General features: G+C 37.0%; 1 protein-coding gene and 1 long non-coding RNA gene across 7 annotated transcripts in view; one reads left to right on the forward strand and one right to left on the reverse strand.

Moving 5' to 3' along the window:
- LOC128249390 (uncharacterized) overlaps positions 1–16,663 on the forward strand; it is a 110,329-nt gene that overhangs the window by 55,813 nt on the left and 37,853 nt on the right. The gene's annotated exons all lie outside the window — the stretch shown is intronic.
- LOC106868552 (G protein-coupled receptor dmsr-1) overlaps positions 1–16,663 on the reverse strand; it is a 185,639-nt gene that overhangs the window by 23,448 nt on the left and 145,528 nt on the right. For all 6 annotated transcript variants that reach the window (XM_089362985.1, XM_089362988.1, XM_052972867.2 and 3 more), the window contains one exon: positions 7,852–7,991. The gene's annotated coding sequence lies outside the window, so the exon portion shown is untranslated. The remainder of the gene's footprint in view (positions 1–7,851; positions 7,992–16,663) is intronic.

Genomic DNA, 16,663 nt, shown 5'->3' on the forward strand with positions numbered 1-16,663 from the left:
CCCCCCCCCCCCCCCCACATAATATTTATATATATATATATATATATATATATATATATTTCATTGGTAAACTGCGGAAGCTATCTTATATCAACTCCACTTAGCTTATTTCGCACTGGAAGCAATTCTTTCTTTCTGAAACATGTAAAGCATTTAAACAATTCTTTCACCTTCTTGGAATAGTTGTCAAGAGAATTTAAAGTTACTTGACTACTGCACACTCCATACACGATTCATCTCGAATGTCTTCTTGCGTAATGCTATATTTTATATATTTTTTCATATAGGGGGAATCAATAGCAATGTGTTTTTATGTATTTAGTATGTTAGCAGGCTATATTTGTGATAATACGAAACTTCATTACTAATTTACTGACAGATAATTTTTTTTAGATCGGCAGATTATACTTACACAGAAACAACGCGCGCACACACACACACACAAACGTGCACGTGTGTTGTTTAACCCCAATCAGTTCTGATCAACAGGGGTTCCAGCAGTAGGCACACTATTCTTTTATACTGGCAAAATGTATGTAGGTATGTATCATACCGTGTCCTTCCTATTTTCGCAAAGATTACATGAATGTATGGTGCGATTTGAAAGATACTTGGGTACCAAATATATAGCAGGTCGAACAAAGACATAGAATGTTCCTCGTTGGTTCACTAGTACATACAATATATATATATATATATATATATTTTGTATAGTTTCAGCTCAGAGCTGCGGCCATGCTGATGCACCGCCGTTTAGAGTATATTTTCAAACGTATTTGTGGCTGCCAAAACCTCTGGTGCTGGTAACACTGTCACTGCTTCCATAACTGCTCTTATTACTGATATCATTATGTCCAGCACTTGCCCTAATTTAGGGAATTGACTCCATTAGAGTTTCACTGTCACCTTAACATTGACCTTGTTTACTCTGATGGCCTCATTGCAATTGACTTTCCAGCTTTGATCTTTTATTTTCTAAATGTCAGAGCATAGCAGGATCCCACTTTCCTTTTAAAACATAAAGCAATTTCAGTCTCTCTGGTCATTACATTTGTCTTTTAGACTTACGTTTTGATACAGACGAGGATTAGTTTCCTTGGTTCTTATTGTTTTTTGTTTTTGTTGTTACTGTCGAGTACATAACTCATCATAAGAAGTTTGTTAGTTGAAAAAGATAATAACACAGCCACGCCTGCGCCTATACAAACGTTTGTGCAAGCATACTCATACGCATACACACAAATATTCTTTCTCTCGCCTTCTGTCAATCTGTACGACCGTCTCCCTCTGCCTTTCTTTCTCCTATATTTCCTAGTTTACAGCCGCATACTTTGCGTAGCCTCATTCAACCGGATCATGCTCTTCATATTTCAGCAAATTTACTTTCACCATCTTCACTCCGTTCTCTTCAAGTTGTAGACGAAAAACTGATTGATGAAAATCTCCCCAGAGAGAAATTTAGGTGTCCTGACGTGCAGTCATAAGGATGCACATTTTGTTGAAGGCGAGAATCGATCTAACAACATCGGAAAAATGGAAAAGAATGTCAAGTAGAATTTAAAGTCAGAACATAAAGGGACTTGAGTAAATACCACAAGGCATTCTTGTCCAGTGCTCAATCGATTGTAGAAACCCATATTACTATTTAAAATGAATAAGTATTAGGAGTTCAATTAATTGAACTACAGACTCTAATTCTGAAATCGTGCAAGAATTAAAATTTCCATTGCGAAAAACATTGTTGGAGAATTATTCAGTGATTCCTTCTTGTTATCAATTCTAATGAGCAGGCTTATGATCGAAGGAATTGCAACCATTACATCACCTCTTTTTATTAGAATTGATTAATATATCTACGATTACATTATCCAATTTCACATTCCTTATTTTCACTTTAACCCCCTCCTCCCCAAAACTCAGTAAATGTATGATTTGAAGAACATTTAGTCGCTATCTCCATGAAGTCGCGTTCTCTCTCTCTCTCTCTCTTTCTTTCTCTTTCTTTCTCTCTTTCTCTCTCTCTCTCTCTCTCTATATATATATATATATATATCTCATTTACAAAGTAGTGATTGATTTGTGAAGGATTACATCTTTAAAAAACTGTTGGTTGTTAATCAAGAAAGACGTTTGTAAGAAGATGGAAGAAAATATAGTCACAAAAGTAACTACAATTATAATTAAAGGTTTATATATTTATGTTGTAACAGCAGAAACACGACCCGAAAGCCACAGCGCAGTTTTGTGTGTGTGTAAGAACTCTTTCAAAACTGTGCTGTTATTGTTTATGCAATGCTGGGAGTGAATTAGACGTAAATGAGATTCCTTGAAGTCTGTAGGTTTCGTAAGATGGACGATTTAATTAGGCGGCATGAAAGTTAATTACATAGTAGCGAATGAACAACAACAACAAGGAAAGAAACAATTAAAACCTCGACATCAATAGCAACAACTAAACTAAGAAAGACAACAGAATCATCATCATCATCATCATCATCTTCAATAGATTTGTTCTCTATGTTGAATCTTAAGGTTCCACTGTTAAAAGTCAATCAACTCACTCCAGGCAGTAAGGTTCATTTTAACAGAGCCACTTCAATAGTAACCCCTCCACCACCACTACCACTACCAAAAACAACAACAGTAACAACAAGAATAACAGCACTTTTACAATGGGCACAAGCATGGCTGTGTGGTTAAGATGCTCGCGTCGCAATGATGTGGTTACCGTGTTCAATCTCGCGACGTACGTCTTCTTGGGCAAGTCTCCTCTATCCTAGCCTCGGAGAGACCAAAGCAATTTGAGTTGAAATTTGGTGGACATAAACTATACTGGAGTCCATCAGCTGAATTAAAGCGTGGCTGTGTGGTAATAAGTTTGCTTCACAGCCACATGGTTTCAGGTTCAGTTCCACTGCGTGACACCTTGGACAAGTGACTTCTATAAACACGGTACTATTAAAGCCTTGTGTGTGGATTTGGTAGACGGAAACTGAAACAAGCCTGTCAAATGTATATATATATATATATATATATATATATATATATATATAGAGTGATAAATTAAATATTAATTCAATTTAAAACCAAGTGGCCTAGCATATAAAAAAATCTGAAAATTCAAAAAAATTTGTATTACACGTGTATAAGGGATGACCACTAGGTGAACATCCAATATGCTAGAAAGAGGTCATCAACGACCCAACCACATAGATGATGACCTCTTTCTAGCATATTGGATGTCCACCTAGTAGCCATCCCTGATACACGTGTAATACAATTTTTTTCTGAATTTTCAGATTTTTTTTATATGCTAGGCCACTTGGTTTTAAATTGAATTAATATTCAATTTATCACCCTATCTATATTGCGAAGCGAACTTCTTAAGCAGAGAGCCATGCTTGCGTTATGACTTACGTGCGCCAGCAGAATATAGTTTAAAATACGTGTTCAATTAATCTTGTTTTACGAAAAATAGGAATGTTTAGACTTAACGAAACTTCAAAAACTTCCACTAAACATCTGTTCCAGTCTTTTTTGCAATTGTAAATAATATAATTCCTTTTATAATTACATTATAGATTTTTATATTTACCATTGTATCACTAAACAATATTATCTTAAAACAAACAATATGTTCAGTTATTTTTCTCTAATTTCTTTTTTGTCTCATCTGTCTCTGTAATCTTTCAGATTTTTGTTGTTCTTTCTTCACAATAGAATTTTTCCCCATCTGTCCCCCAGACAGACTGCCTACCTACCTGTCGGAGTATATCTGTCAGCCTGCTTGCTTGTCTGTCTATCACTCCGGTTATATTTCAGCAGACCCTTCCCCGACCATCCCACACATACATCTCGTTCCTCGAAATGGATGATACTCGCCATCGCTACAACGTCAGTTTTGACTGTCAAGACTCTCTCAGATCACACTTTGTAATGTCATAGAAAATGGTGAAATTCGTTAATGTATTTTGTTAGGGTTAGGGCCTTACTGTCTTAAACAAAATAGTTACGTACGCAAATAAGGTCGCCTAAAATATTCTGTGTCTGGATAGGCGACGGGAAGATCATTAATGGGTGACATTTCATTGTAGGTCCTTTCAATTACGACTGACCTGAGGCTAAACAACGACAGCATCGTAGCTTCGGACACTGGCTACATCAACGAACCATAACTAATGGTTTCCAATTTAAACACATAGTCAGCAATTTTGGTGAGAGAGGATTGGTCTATACCATCGACCCAAGTACGTAACTAGTACTTATTTAATCGACACCGGAGGGTTGAATGGTAAAGTTGATCTCTGCAGGAATTGAACTCAGAGCATAAAGTTGGTCAATAATGATGTTATATCAGTTAGCCAAGAGATTTTAGCTCATCAGAAATCACCGGAGAGAAGCGGAATCTATGCATGCAACAAAAGTCTTCCTCTGCTTTCCAGCAGTTCCGAATGAACAATATGGCAACTGACTTGAGAGACGGAAACCTCAGCATTTCAGTTTCTTTCCATGTGACGTCGCTAAGCATCGCCGTATTTCATTGCTTCGGCGATCATAATGTCGGTGACAACGATGAGTATAGCGACGGTGAGATGATAATAGCAACGATGCTGTTGTTTAGTCTCAGGCGGACGGGTTGACCAGTGATGAAAATCATTCCAGCTGGGACCTTTTTTTTGGTGAATGTAGTACTGCCCAAACTAATGTGTCTTTCCTTGAGATGTTGGTGAATGATCTGAGAGATCTGGCAGCTGCTATCTCAGGCAGGTCAAGGGATCACTTCGCGGTTAAAACATTGGCGCGTAGGAATGTTGTTGTTGTTGATAATAACTATGGTGATGCTAACGATGAAAGCGATGATGATGAAGGTTATGGCATTAACATTAACAATCTCTTGCTGTGACGTATTTTATCGCTCTTCTTTCTAACTTCGACTACCATGCTCAACATATCTACAGTTTGGTTTGTTTCCGTTGCTGTTGTATAATGGTATCCATTGCTAAAGTCGTTTTTCTTCCTATATCGTGGCGTAGTCAAACGTTCTTTTTCTCTCAACGATTCATGATGATTCCATGAGATGGTAATGGACAGACTGTGAGCGTTGAACCCTTTCTTTTCCTTCTCCAATTTTGATGTGGATGTGAGCCCAGAGACTATGTGGTAGTTGAGTTTCAAAAGATGCTGCCCGACTCGCGTCCATCACCCATTAACGTCTGCCGCCGCAGCCTCCGCCGCCTGGTACATTCATCATCCATTATTTGCTATATATTCACTCGTTTGCTTCACACATTTCGGGTTTTAGTTTGCCTTCGTGCATCAATGCTGCATTACCCACTTCTCGACACCAAGTTGTTACCATCATCGCCATTGCCATCAACAACGTCACATGTTGTTGAGCTGATATTCAGAAAGGGCAGCAAAAGTAATGGTAGCAACAACATGGCGACCGGAAAGGGATACTACCGCAAGCAGAAGCAAACGGAAGCAAAGCAAATGGAATCGGGAAAGACGGTGACTAAAGGCTAACAATAAATAGGGCGGCGATGGTGGAAATATATATTGATGGGCATGATGAATAATGATGACAAAGTTGATATTAATGTATTTTATGTTAACTGGTACTTATTTTATCGACTCCGTAAGGATAAAAGGCAAAATCGATCCCAGTTTAAATTGAAAACAGAACGTAAAGAAGACGAAATGCCCGGCGTGCTAACGATCCTCCCAGTTTACATACATTTCCTTTAATTAGTCAACGGTTATTACATATAATTTTCTAATTAGTTATTGAGCATCAAAGCTTTTCGACGTATAATCTACTTCTTCATTTGAGTAGTTTCTCGACGGACACTTACAACAAACCATGTTTACAGCAAATAACTTCAGATACTAAAGTGGACATTCACAGAAAGCAACTTAAAATACAAACGAGACAGTAGCTAAGTCTTTCGGAATTGAATATTATAAATAAGGAACTGATGGTAGTGGGGTTGGAGGGACCTCAGGGAGAAAGTGTTAGACGAACCTCACAACGCTTTAATATTATTGACTATTCACTGAATCATTGATTCATAAATCAAGCATACTGAAGTGACGAGCTCTCTGATCGTGACAGCTGAATGGTACAGTCCCAAGAGTCACTGATACGAGAGGCTTGGCAACATACACAGTTCATCTTAATTCTATGTAGCTACAAGAGCGCAGGCCATCCGCATTCATTTCATTTTCCGAATGAGTTAACACGCAAATGAATATTAATTATGCAAAACAAATAGACGAGTTACAATTAATGAATCAAGTGTTTAAATAAACGACCATTAGTTCCCTTATCAAAATACAATAATATATGGGTTTCTGCACATGGTTGCTACTCGAATCACGGTTTCAGATCAAACGTGACTTCATTTGAAAACACGGGTCCAGGTCAAATCACAGTTTCCAATCAAAACATAGTTTCAAATGAATAATGTTTTTTAGAGCAATAAATTATTTTAGATTAAACTCGTTTCAGATCTGCAAATGGTGTTAAATCAAAATGTGACGTTAAAATAAAAAGCACAGTTGGATCAAAACATGATTTAATATGAAAGTATAATCTCGGATCAAAGTAGGATTAAGTTCAAAACAACTCCAGGACAAAATAAAATTTGCGAAAGAAACATGTTTTCTGATTAAATCTCCTTCGACCACCGCACAAGAAATTCATGAGAAAACCTCTAATATTTTCCGCTTGAAAGAATATTAGCAATTCTTCTTTCCAATCGGTTGTGAGTTGGTAGTCAATGATAGAATACAAAACTAACCGAAGCACATCATTCAGTCTAGTCTTGTTTTGTTCAAACAGGGTTCTGTGATTAACAACACGCGTAATTTGCATCTACGTGGTTTCAGCTTCCGTCACATTGCGATGCATTCTGGCCAAGTGCCGTCTGACATAGCCGCGGTTCAACCAGAACTTTGTGAGTGAAATTTTGTAGATACTGTATGAAAGATTTAGTCTGCCAACCACTTTAACATCCTCACCTGGTCCCATAGTGTCATTAGTGGAGACCAGTGTGTGGTAAGCATTCAAGCCAGGTTTTGCATTGAGCGCAACTTCCTTATAATCTCGGAGACTCCGAAAGAAAAAGAGAAGGGTAATATCGTTCTTCCTCTACAAAAAAAAAATGACCCATGCCAAAGTTGGTTTTCGTTTTATCATTCTTAGGATTGATAAAAAAAGAACAAGTCAAATAGTTGGTTTTATGTAGCCTTTAATCTTCTACGCAAACAAAACACCAAACTTTGGATCCTGTGGTTGGCAAAACACCCATGCTATGTTTTCTATCAGTGATCTTTGTAACAACCAATGATTCGTTGTTAGATTGGCAAAAAGCCACGGGATTTTTTAAGAAGCGCATTATTTATCAACTTAACCGTGTTTGCTACTGACCCCCAAAGGGTTTTGAACTCGGAACATAAAGCTGTTTCTACAAAATACTACCAGACAATTTAGTCTTTCTGTTTCTGGCATTCCACCGCCTATGTTTTTGGCGCAATATTTTAGTGTTTACAGCTGATGCACTTTCTTCAACCTTAACACATTTTCATGTGATAAGATATGTACAATGGCGCTTTATTGAACTGTCAATTATTGCCAGAGACAAAGGCAGGCGCACATACACACACATGTCTGTGAGTTTGAGTGAATGAACACACACACACACACACACACACACACACACACACACACACACACACACACACACACACACACACACACACACACACACACACACACACACACACACACACACACACACAAAAGTATATAATTTATGCTAACATCAAAGAATAAATAGCTACGTTTACCTTTTTTTTTTTCTTCGTTTACTTTATTTTCTTTATTTTTCAAAACTCTTTTCCTAGTAGCTTTGCAAAGCCAATAAATGCTTCGTTTTATCTGCCGTTGCTGCTGCTGCTGCTGCTGCTGCAGTCTTTATCTTTCTTATCTTATCGCAAAAGTTCCATGTTTCCAAAGGTCGCATCAAAAGAAATGAAATAGAAAGGAAAAAGAAAAAAAAACTTAATTGTCTTTTCGATAATAAGCAAATTGTTCCAACCTCTTCCACGTCACGCATAGAATTTTAACACATAAATAACAAAAGAAAAGACAAAAACCACACAGAAACAAAAAAAAACAACCAAAACAGCAAAGAAATAAACATCTAAACAACAACACCAATAAGTATATAACGTTATGAATTATAAAAGAAAAACGCACGAGGAAGAAAATCTGTTCGTCTTCGGAATATATTGTTTCTCTAAGTATTTTTTTCTAGAGAAGAAGAGCCTGAAGTAAATATATTATGAAGAACGAGGCCATTACTACCACGAATATAACAACAACAACAACAAACACAGTAAAGACAACAAAGTGAAATCTGGCAGACAGAACTACTTGCATCTCTTTTACAACCATGCATTTTCGGAAGCATTTATCATTGTGTGATCATATGTGATGCAGTACTGCTATGCAACGACACTTCTCGGTCTATTCTTCCGGTTGACATACAATTTTTGGCTTGCAAGAACACACGCACGTGGACATATATATATATTCAAATTTGCATGCATTTCCATAGATATGTATATACACATGCATGTATTTGTATGTGTGCACAAATTTATATGTACGTGTATATGCACACACACACACATACAGATGTGTGTTAAAATAAGGAGTGCATAGCGTTACATAAATAATATTTCAAAGATTTAACCAAAACACAGCAAAAGGATAGTTTAACAAAAACATAACAGAAAATTCGTAGCTAATTCATTCATCAGTCAACGTCTAAAAAATCCTTACAATTTCGTGCCTTTTATCGTTGATATTGTTCATTTTTGGTGGCGCCAGTGGCAAAATGTCTCTCGAACTTACAGGACAATGATGAACACACACACACACACACACACACACACACACACACACACTGTACAAACATATATACATGTAGACATTCATATATGCATATCTCTCCCACTAAACACTGCAAATGCCTTCTGCAAGCAAATATTTGTTAGCATGCTTCAAGCTTACACAAATTGCTTTAGGTACCTATATACGCAGATACAGGCATTGACTCTCTCTCGTTCCTCGCCCAACAGAGCATCGAGGATACCACAGCCAAACGGACAGAGAGCTACACCACCACACATTCGGTATACTCATTATGACTGAGTAGATTAGATCAACGTGGAATGAAGTGACTGGTTTAAGAACACATCGTATGTCTTTTAGACAGGTTGAAAATTCTATACAAATGTCGCTATAGTGCGTTAAATCAATGTTGAAAGACCTTGGATATGAATAGAGAATTTCAAGAGGAAGACAATGATTTCGGAAACTAATAAAACCCCCAAAAGTTTAACTAGTTTATTCTGCAATAAAGAAGCCGGGCTTTTCGTCAATAAAAACTTCAAATTTTGGCACAAAGCCAGCAGTTTTAAGGGCGGGGGTAAGCTGATTACATCAACTCTTGTATTCGGCTGGTACTTAATTCAGCGGCCTCAAAACAATTGAAAGCAAAATAGACCTCGAGGGAATTTGAACCGAGACGTAAAAAGCCGCTGAACGAAATACCGTTTAGCGTTTTGTACGACTCGCTAACGATTGTATCAGCTCACCACATTTTTAGTCGTCAATAAGAACGACGGCAAATTCTTCCAACTTTCCTATCCAATGTAGATATATGTGTATGGCACAACAAACTGAAATGGCAGTGGTGGTGGTGGGGCGGATTATTTGTAAAGAAAAGCTGAACTAGGAAGAGCTGGAGCTACTGAGGTTACGAAGCGCAATTTTTAGCACTTTGGCCATTCAGAACCCAGAGTTTGATCAGGCCTGAAGAAGGTGTTCCAAACTATTGCAATCAGGCATATTTTATACAAGCCTTGTGTAATTTATCACTCAAAATTACTTTTGTATGATGTGATTCACAGCAGAATACTACCGGAACCTATGTCTGTCTTTCTCTTTCTCTTTCTCTTTCTCTTTCTCTCTTTCTCTCTTTCTCTCTCTCTCTCTCTCTCTCTCTCTCTCTCTCTCACACACACACGTACCACAAGTACGAGAGTGTGATGTAATCCCTAAATTAGTGACATAATCACAAGAGCAGCATCTCAGAAGTTGATGGCAGATGGCTGCATCTCTTACATATTGCCTGTTATCAAACTTCCGTTCGATAGTAAACATGACACTAGATAACTGCTACGGAAATTGACGTGTGTGTAAATTACTTTGCTGAAAATATTAAGGTGTATGCTAAATGCCATTAACAATGGCATATTTTAGATAGCAAACAATTATGGGAGCCCAATAGGCCGAACGAAGAAGTTGCGTCTCCTCGGTTTCTATCTCTTTAACTATAACTGTCACTCCTTTGTTATCTTCTTCATTGTGCCTCTCACTCTCCCCCACTATCACGTCTGCCATTTTCTGTTCTTGCATTTTTCATTGTCTCTTATATTACCTTCATTCTCCTCATTTCTCGATCACTTTCGTTCAATCTCTCTAGATAATATTGTAGTAAAAGCTCCATCAATATAACATGTGTAATGTATGAGTATCATTGAGACGCCAGAAGCTGCGATTTTCATCCGGGAAAAATCCTTTTATTGAGATATTGCGTTAGAAAGTTACAAGATATGCTTCAGAAATTCTACAAAGAAATTTTACTCAATTGTTTCACTAATACATATACTTTATGTTGTATTGGTAGATATTTTACAGCAAAACAGCTGCTATCGTTAATTAGTTTGAATTTGTGGTTAATTCTGTTTTCCCGTTCTGATATATTTCAATTCTATTCCTTCCTTTTTCTATAATTAACATAAAAGTGAAATCATAGCGCCGACTACTTTCTGATTAGCTGTACAGTGTCATAGATTATATAACTTAGATCAGTGGTTCTCAGCTGGGGTTCGTATAAGATTTTTTGGGGTCCATATAAAATAGTAAATTGGGGATCTACAGCAGTATTTTAAGAGTCCCTGAAAAAAATTTGCATTACATATATGTAATTGTTATATATTGCAAGAAACAGTTAAATTTCATTCTTTAACAATTTACATAGCTCAACCTATACAAGTTAATGTGTGAAAAACAAAATAGGTATTTTGAAAGAAGTTTCTATAAACCTAGTTTTTAAACATCGAATGATTATGGGGGTCCACCGGAATGAAACAGTAATCAAAAGGGTCCATAGATGATTTTTTAGTGATCCATACCACGACCACCATGCTTGTGGTGACGGGGTTCTGAATTAAGTAACTGTATTTAGTTCAACATCGGATGGTGAAGTGATGAATTAGTGAAATCTTTAGACATCTTTAATGTAACTTGTAAATGTTCCATAATTTTCATGTCATGATATAGCTGAGGTTTAATCTTTCTGTGCCCTTTAAACACACACACACACACACGTACACGTGTGAGTTTGTGAATAAATCAAAAGCAAAGTATGCTTAAGTTGTTAAGATGCAGCACTCATGATTATAAGATTCCGGTTTTGTTTCCTGGACCGTGGAATGTGTTGTGCTCTTGAGCAAAACACCTCATTTCACGTTATTCCAATCCATTCACCTGGAAAAATGAGTCATCCTACGACTGACTAGTGCCCCATCCAGTGCGGAATATTTAACCCACAGATATCCGGGAAACTGACCTATGAGCCTGTGGCTCGGGAAGGACCTTTCGTCTACACACACACACACACACACACACACACAGATATTCACGTGTGCGTAGGAATGTATTTGAGCATTCGGTAATGAATTCTGATACAGAGGCTCAATGACAGATGCACTTTGATGAATGTGTGAGGCTGTATTCAATTGAATCGGATACCAGCACTTTATGTTATCGACACCGGAAGTATGAAAGGCAATGTCGAACTTCGTTATTATTTGAGAAGAGAACATTAACAAAATCATTAACCTTGCTCGAAATGGTTTTTTTCTCTCTTCTCTCTAATGGCGGAAAGGTAAATTAAGAATAAATACCAGAGAAAAAAAAGCAAACATATTTTAGGAAGAACTGCTATGCATGTGTGTATATATATATATATATATATATATATATATATATATATATATATATATATAAATAATGATAGAGAGAAAAGAGAAAGAGAAACAGATAGATGGAACAATGAAGTGAAGAGAGTTGTAAAGTGTGCGCGTGTGTGTTTCAGTAAAGAGTAATTTTGTGGAAATAAGGATGAGCGCGGGGGGGGGGGGGGGGTGAAGAGCAAAAGGTGGAATGAAAGAGGATGTTAAGGATGTTAATTATCCTCTGCATCTCGGTTATTGAATTATGGAAAATAAAGTGCAAGCGAACCTAGAAGAATCATTTTCCCCCATGGAACCTGAAAATTTCCCCCCATCTTTGTTTCGTTTTATCTCTCTCACTCTGTCGTTTTTCCTCTTTTCCATTTGCTTCCTCCTTCCCTCTCTCCATCTTTCTCTCGCTCTATTCCTGTCAATCTATCGCTAAATAGTCCCTCCCATTTGTCAGTCGCTCTGTTTGTCGTATTCGGTCTCCGTGTGTCTCTCAACAACCCTCGATCCTTTAACGTTTCTATATCTTTCACTTTGCAGCTTTAAGTTTAGGTTCTCTCTTTCTCTTTCCGAGTTTATTCTCTTTTTTTTCTCACGATATATATATATATCCCACGCGCTAATATCGATTAAACGCAACCACTATACTCGTTAACTCAAAACAGAAATGTTCCCGGAAGTGCTGTAGCAAATACGGACATCACTGGACCGACTGTTTCCCAGGAGAAAGCCCAGAAGGAGTGAAAAACTAAATTTCAATTGTTTACTAACTCGACATTTTGCAATGGCCGCTTTTTTCCCGATTAGGAGCGGAAATGACCGGAATTTAAAAAAAATATTTACCTTTCTCTAACTGCAAACCCAATTACAGAAAAATCAAACACTCCTTGCTAAATATTAAAGAAATAGAATTTAAGTTACGGACGTGATTATTGAGCTGTATAATCTGGTGAACAAAACTCCCCTCTTTCTCTCTCTCGCTTTTTTTTTTACATATTTACTTTCGCTTCTTTTTATTTGTATCATCTCCCTGACAAACTGTTTCCGTCTCTCTCTATAACCCTACTCTCTATATATCTCTGTCACTTTATCTCTATTTACCTGACGTTATTTTATCACTCTTACTGTTTAGCCCTTTTTCTGTCCATATCTCTCACTGTCTATCAAGAAGTCCTGTCTTTCTTCTCTTTCATTATCTCTCAGTATCTTGCTTTTTGTTCTTCCAATTCCCTCCTCTATCTCTTTCACATTCTCTGCCCATCTTACTGTGTCCCACCGGTATTTTTCAGACCCTTTGCTTTATCTTTCTTTCTACCACCTAAGCTTGCTATAGGCAAAATTCGACCTTTCGAATAGCACACCTTATTTCACGAAGAAAATAACATACGCATGATATTTTTAGTGTCTTATGCGGCCTGCTTCACGAAAATTTTTGCCCATGCCTGATCGAAGCTGTCTTTCTGTATACTGACTGCCCCTTCATCCCCTTCCACCAGCTTCCTTGTCTCTCGTCGTCTCTGTCCCTTTCATCCTATCATTCTAATTATATTTTCAATCCCTTCTCTGTCTTTGAGTTCTCGCATCAAATGCAAGTATGATCACGTCGATCTTATTATATCACGTCGATCTTATTATATCTCTGTCTCTCCGTCTCTATTCAGTCTTTCTTTCAGTTGTTCTAGTGCCATAAACTTAGATACCTGCCAGGTTCTAAGACAGATTTAATCAACAGCAGCATTCTTTCCCTCCCACCACTAAAAGTATGGTCTGAAACCATTATCAGAAAGGATTGTCTCTTTGTGTCTTATTCTTGATTTCTTACGTGCGGCATCCATCGACCCTATATATACCACTGTGAATATATGGGTATATATATATACACACACACACACCAATCATCTGAGTAATAACCTCATAACGTGCATTTCAGAGCTTCTATACGATTATCGGCTACCATATTTCATCATACGTCAGGAATACTCATTTTATTGGATATACATGTGGAAACTCTGCATACAGTAACGGATTTCCACACGCATATCCAGTTACCAATGCACAAAAACAATTGTTGTCTTGTGATTAAAGTATGTCCATTCCATCGTCTTTTATATATATATATATATATATATATATATATATATATATATATACATATATATATATATATATATATATTATATTTCACTCACGCTTGAAATATTATTGGGAAGCTTAAGTTGAATAATTATAAACGCCTAAAAAAGTAGAAAAAAAAGCAGAAAACAAAACAACCAAGGTGGAAAAAAAGAATACTTTCCTTTTCTTCCAAAGAGCAAACACGCACTCACAAAAGGAAAAAAAAAACAAAAAAACCGACGTTCTAGAGGGAAACTAGACGCTTTGTCTGTTAAAAGCGTTAAAGGTCTCTTTTGTAGCAAGCAACAACTTACAAATCACTCCGAGAAAAAAAAAATAGATCCATCTCCACCTCCCATAATAAATAACCAAACAAAACGTAAAGTCGTTTTTTACTTAAATTACAAAAACAAAAAATTGTTCGCTTTTTATATTGCGTGACGTAGCGGAAGCTTTAGCGCTTACGGAAGTGTAGAAAAACAATATTATCTTACCTTTCAAGAGTAGATATGAAAGAAATAAAAGCCCCCAGTTATGCGAAGTATATATATATATATATATATATATATATATATATATATATATATATATATATATATATAAATAGTAAAGCACTAAAAAAAAACAAAACAAATCCCGCCATTCTCTGCACAAAAAATGCTTTTTGTCTTTCTATCTTCCTTTCTCGCTCACTCTCTGGTAGTTTCTCTTTTTGTCACTTCAAGGACGTATTTTTTTTATCTCTCTCTCTCTCATATATATATAAGCAAATGTCTGTGCATAATGCCAATGAGAGAGTGAGAAAGGAGAGAGAGAGAAACAAAAGAGAGGAACCATTACAGAGGGTGAGAGCGAATATGTATAAGCGAGAGAGAGAGACACAGAATGAGAAAAATAGAAGAGAGAAAGAAAGAAAGAAAACAAGTTTCTATAGAAGTTGAAAGAAAGGGATAGCAGGAGAGATAGAGAGAGAGAGAGAGAGAGAGAGACTGATCTTTGATACTGTATGTCTGTTCTATAGGTGAAGGTGAAAGAAAGCCGGAACAAAGAGAGGGGGAAAGCGGGAGAGAAAGACACGCTGGTGTTTGATACTGTGTGTGTGTGTGTGAGCGTGTTTGCGGCGTTCCACAAGCGCCATTTATTTCAATCACTCCAGTGAAGATATTCACGTAACTTTCACTCATTTTTTTCATTTAATCTCTATTTTAATTTTCAAAAAAGTTTCCGAGAAAAATGTTCTCACTCTCTACAAGAGGAGATGGGGTAGTTGTAGATGATCAGTATTCTACAGTGAAGCAAAGACGAGTAAAGGTCACTAGAGACCCCTGCACAACGACAGTAAAGACGTGAAAACTACCGAAGGAGAGCTACTGCACGCAGGGCCAAAGAGTCACAAGCGGCAAGGGAAAAACGGTTAGAACAATTACGTCAACAAAATGCAATCCGCAGGAGCCAAGGGTCAAAAAGAGGACAGTAAAAAGTATTTAAAGGATGCAAGACAAAGACAAGCTGCCAGAGTTGCCAATGAGACAATAGGTCAGCGAGAGATGAGACAATGAAAAACACAGGAGCAAACAGTTGCTGCAAGACTTCGCCAATTCCCAGAGGTAAGACTTGAACGTCTTGATCAAGATAGGATTTTAAAGGAACTAGGAAAAGATCAACATTCAACTATGATCCAAAGCGCGATTATTGTACAGAGAAATTAATTGAATTGGAACAATGTCAAAAGAGTGCAGTTTTCGTAAAGGAAAAAAAAAAACGAGGAAAAGAAAGCCCCACTGTGTTGTGGTGGAGGAACGGTTGTTTTACCGAGGTCTGGTACACCCCTAAATACTTTGAAGGCATTGCATTTGGGAAACACACCAAGGAGCATGCACTTCTTGAAAAACCTTAGAAATTATAATTCTGCTTTCCAAATGACTGTCTTTAGTATTCTTCAATTTGGAACTCGAAATCACAAAGTAAAGACGGACGAAATACCGTTAACCATTTTCCTCCGGCATGATAACGATTCTGTCAGCTCCCCGCCTTAAAATCTCTAGGTATTAAGAATCGGTTTACTAGAAAATCGTATTTTATGCTTAGCAGGAAAACAGTTTTATCAGTAGGCCTGTTGATACTTATAGGTATTAGTCTTGCCTGCTTTGATTGGGTGAAAGAAATGTTTAAGAATAGAAAAATAATAATTTTCGAAGATCTTAGACTAATTTGCATAATTACAAAGCATGAGCGAAAAGAAATAAATCATACTTTTTAATTCTTTTACTAATTTCACTCATTGCACCAGGGTTATGCTGGGGTACCAGCTTGATGGGTTTAGTCGAACAAATGGGCCCCAATATTAACCTTTTTAAATCTAGTAATTAAGCTGTCACCTTTACCGAAACCTAAGTTACGGGAAAATAAACCAACACTGGTTGTCAAACGGTGTATGGACAAAACA

Source organism: Octopus bimaculoides, chromosome 14 (assembly GCF_046866305.1).
Source record: "Octopus bimaculoides isolate indiv1 chromosome 14, ASM4686630v1, whole genome shotgun sequence".
In the NCBI taxonomy this organism is placed as follows: Eukaryota; Metazoa; Mollusca; class Cephalopoda; order Octopoda; family Octopodidae; genus Octopus; species Octopus bimaculoides.